At 36.7% G+C, this 4732-nt stretch overlaps 1 long non-coding RNA gene across 1 annotated transcript; it reads left to right on the forward strand.

The window, feature by feature from the left end:
* The first annotated feature begins 6 nt into the window (after window positions 1-6).
* On the forward strand, window positions 7-1032 carry LOC109367437. Its single transcript, XR_002114574.2, has 2 exons — window positions 7-432; window positions 779-1032. It is a non-coding gene; the product is annotated as an uncharacterized LOC109367437 (long non-coding RNA).
* Window positions 1033-4732: the final 3700 nt, after the last annotated feature.

Here is a 4732-nt window from a genome sequence, read left to right on the forward strand (position 1 = left end):
TTTTTGGAGTTCATCTGTAGAGAAAGTTTGCAAAAATGTAAAATATATTGGAGATACCTTTTGTTTTTCTGCTCCATCTTTTTCAATCTGTTTAACAAAATGCAGGCTACTATGGGGTATTGGAGTGTATCTGTTTTCTGGAAAATGTTATCTGCTTATAATCTGCATCATGATGATATGCAGCTGACCAGTGATCCTTTTTCTGGTATGTTCAGCTCCTTATTTTTCAAGTTGATCTCATAGTGCTCTGTGTTGACATACGTATTTTCATTTCAGTTTAGAGTTTGGAAGAAAGCAGGGAGGCAGTAAAAAGGAGCAAGAAAGAAAGCGGTTAATTCACAAACATAAACGTGAATTTAAAGGAGCTGTTCGTGAGATCCGGAAGGACAACCAGTTTCTGGCTAGAACGCAGCTTTCAGAAATCATGGAGAGGTAACATAGCCTTTGCTTCAACAGTAGTTTAAGAGTTGTTATTCTGTGTGTTCATTTCTTTGCTGTGTGGGGAGACTGACAGTGATGATAAACAATATTAAACTTGAAATAAAAATTAACAGTTTGGGGAAAATGAACATTTTCATTAGAGATCATTTTAAATTTCGACTTTGTCGCTTCATTTCTCTGGATAAGAACATGCAGAAAGTTCTTAATTAAGTATTTGGTGACATCTAAGATTTGTGGGGCTTCTTATGGATGAATATGTATAGTCTAAATGTACTTACTTATTTTCCCTAGTATAATCTTTCTGAAATATTTAACATGTTAATTGCTTCCTTTGCAGAGATTCAGCCAGAAAGAGAAAAGTGAAAGAGCTTCTTGGTAGTCTTGCTACACAGGAAGGTGAATGGAAAGCTATGAAAAGGAAAAAGGGGAAGAACTAATTGGGACTGTCTACACATAGAAAGTTTGGTTTTATATGGCTTTTGCACAGATTTTAATTGCATCCTTTGGATGCATTCCTTTTGAGACAAATAACATCATCAGATCTGCCTGAAAAAGTGAAAAAGAAAAATAAAAATAACACTTTTGTATGTGTGTGGTGTATTTCTGTTTATTTTAATAACAGTATTTGGATGAGTAATCAGAATTATCAGTGTTTATTTCTATCATAAACTACACAAATATTATACAACAAAAATCTTTTGATATCTCCTTAATATTGAATAACTGCAAGCAGCTCTCATAGTGGTAATATTCTTGAAACTTTAACAGTAATATTGTAATTATTCTGTAGCATTGGTTCATTCTAATTCATGGTGGAGTAATGGAGTTGTTTTTCAAGCACTTTTTTCAAAGTCATTTGTTAAAGTTGTGCATCCATTCATCTCTTCAGTAATTTTTGGATTGAACTGAGCTCTCAAATTCTTGGTTATCTAAGGCAGTTAGCTACAATTCCTCGGCATATTTGTAAACATCTGATTTAAGTTGACAGTAATTAACCTCTTTTAATTCTCTTCTATTTGTTATATCATATATGTGTAATTACAGTGAACTGCCTAGCACAACTGTGGAAAACATCTGCTTTTCAAGTAGAGCCAGTAAATACTTGTACTTTTTAAAATACTGTGCTTGTGAGGAAACATTGAATTGAAACAAAGAACACTATAGTTGTTTGAAGGTGCTAGTCTAAACTAGGTCATAACTCAGACATTTATTGTAATCTGTTGATAAATCTAGAGACAGGGGTTTTTTTGCATGAAAGAAAATTACAAGTTTTGAAGGAAAGCATTACAAAAATTCAATCCTCTATCACAGTAACATTTGAGGATCAATGCAAAGAACAAACTAGAAAATCTTAGAACAAATGAAATAATTAGCCAGGGTTCTTTATGAAAACCCTACCAAAAAAAGAAAAACACTAGAAAGCACTCTTCAGGCCAATGGGTAACTCAGGAATGGTAACATCTACTTTTTGTGAAGAAAGGTTTGCTGGAAGTAAATCTGATTTAACAGTTCTTGTTGTTTCAGATTGTCTTAGAAAGTTTTGCTTGTGCTGTTTTTCCAAATGAAAGTTGGAAGCATGACTAAAAGTAGGAGGGAATGAGCTGAACTCTTTGGCTTTGCATTTAAACTCATGGCTAAACTATCTTTGTAAGGTAAGACTTAAAGGTTCACCTATGTATGTTTCTTAAAAGAGTATTCTTTCTTTGAAGATAGTAGCTTTTACTGAATCTCATTGCAACTGTAACAAAGATATTAATGTGTGAACATCAAGTTTACAAAAGCAATACCAGTATTAAAACAGGCTGGATACTGAGTACCAGTGGGGAGGTACTCCTGTCGCATACAAACGAGGTATCTGTATTTCAAATCTACTCACGCTTTTGAAAACAAAATGTATTTTCAGTTCTCCTTTCCAAAATCAGTAGAGCTATTTCCAGAAACTTCAAAGAGATCTCAGCAGATCAGTGTGCCTCCTGTTTTATTTCCATTTGGCACAGCATGGAGATTTTTTTTCCTTCCTCTGCCCAAAATAATAAAAATAGATTATCGTTATCTTAAAAAGTATGTATATATACTTCTTGGTTCAAGACAAGAACTTAAGAGTGAAGCAATGAGGAAGAAATCTAACTTCTTATTTCATGTTATAAATCAGCATTTTCCATCTTCAGTTTTTGTCCTTTGCACAATTAAACTGTCAAAGAAGTATTACAGTTTATCTGACTTTATTTTGCACAGCAAGTAGCTTCAAGAGGATTTATACAGCTGGGTATTAAAATCAGAGAATCTGACAGCTGCATTTTGATCCCGGGGCAGCAATTTTTGATACGTCTTGCAGCTGCTTATTATTCCTCCATGAGAGAAAGAAGTAAAAAATAGACGTGAATAAGATAGGTAGTGTTTGTAGAAGAGGGCATTTATTGGGAGGAGGTAAGGAGCAAGGATATCTTATGATTCTGAGGAGAGAAGATAAAGGACAGGGAAATCTCAGCTGATAAATTCATGCAACTGTTTTTGCTAGATTGAAATCAGGAGTACTTGATATGCTGAATGAAAATTACTGTGTGCACTTTAAGAAAGATTATTGTTAATATTTAATATCAGATTTAGTATTATATACCATGGTATAATAGTAGTGCATAACATGTAGTGGTTTACGTGAATAGAAATGAAGGATTGCCTCAGCTTAATGATCAGTGTGGTGCAGTTGTTTTCCATACTGGGCAGATGTGGTGTCCTGATATCACAGAAGGTGCTAAGAAGTTCTGGGCTTTCACATGAACTCATCAAGTTTCTTGAACACATTCACCAATTACTCTCTTGTCTTAGTGTTGCTCTTAAAGCAGGAGTTGTCATAACAGGCTTTTTGTGATGCATCTGTTAGGAATTTTAAATCTGTTACTAATTAAGGGGAGAAAAAAGAAAAAGAAAAAACAACCAAAGCTATTCTGTAACTACAATCACATCATGAGACACACAAAGAAGGAAAATTACTATTTTGCCTTCAGTTCAACTGACTGTTCAAGGTAGTTTACCTGTCAACATCAGCTGTCCCAGAGAACAGCCACTCTAAATCTGAATACTGTAAAGAATGGGGAGAACAAAACTGTTCAGCAAGAAATTGCATAAATTACCTTATTTATGCAAGTATGAAAGTCTTTTTTTTTTTTTTAATCAAAAGTTCAATCTTCTGGTTGTCAGTTGAAAGCATGCAATTCGATGTTACCAGTCACGCCTTGCAGAAGTTATCATCTAGCTCGGTGTAACCATACTTCGTGTAAGCTATTGCTTTCCACCACCAGCTTCTTCTGTGTTGAGTCACTGGGGATGCTTCAAACACAGCATTAAACTTATTGTGAAACAACTGTGCTCCTGCTCCTCTGCTGGACAGAGGTTGATGTCTTCAAGTATTTGGCATAGTACTAATATTCATTATGTGATATTGTGAGATGCTATCCTGAATGCTGTGTACGAAATTCCTTTCTTCCTACTGAACTGGGTATGTAAATGCTCACATAAGCAAGAGAACGACAGCTTTCTGTTTGACCTAATTGTTAATCCTGATGTCACATTTAGGTTAGATTTCGGTAATCTTATCTACTGAGGAATCTGCAACGCACCATCAGGTGTGAGGTCCCTATTTAAGTGTTCTTAAGTATAAGCCCACATCACCAGCAGGAACACGTTTCCTTGAAGGGAACAAGAAGGTTTTAAAAAAAGCTTTATTTCCTTATGTAGTTAAGATGATGGAGATGCATGTTTTCAGTACACTTGTGCCCACATACTTGTTATTCCTGCAGGGCAGATGCCAGGCACAGTCAGACAGCAGAAGAGCTTTGGGCAGTGGTATTAATACCATATTCACATTCTACGTGTTCTAAAACTCAGTGTTCTAAAGGAGCAGTTTGCTTTAGGAGCAGCCCCTTTAGAAATAAAAAGAACTTTGCCTTTTTCTGTTGTTCAGACAGACGGAAATCTGGGTGTACCAAAACCTGGCTAACCGCTGCTGTCTAACTATGTAGCAACTAGCAGAAGAACGTTTTTCTTCTCTTGGAACAGCCGTGCTCTCGCTTCCAAAATCGTTAACGCAAGAAGAAACTGCTGCAGCGTGAGGTAAAGATTTCAATTCATAACACGTTAGGGCTCGGGCTATCCTTAGTTGTGACCGAAGGCCCGCTGAAGCGGCCCTCCTCGCCAGGTCGGCGCTGGGTTTGAGCGCTGCGGCGGCGCGCGCTGAAGGGCGGCCGTTGCTCCCTCACGGAGTCAGCCCAGCCCGGCACGGCGGCTCCACTCG

Source organism: Meleagris gallopavo, chromosome 4, assembly GCF_000146605.3.
Source record: "Meleagris gallopavo isolate NT-WF06-2002-E0010 breed Aviagen turkey brand Nicholas breeding stock chromosome 4, Turkey_5.1, whole genome shotgun sequence".
Lineage (NCBI taxonomy): Eukaryota > Metazoa > Chordata > Aves > Galliformes > Phasianidae > Meleagris > Meleagris gallopavo.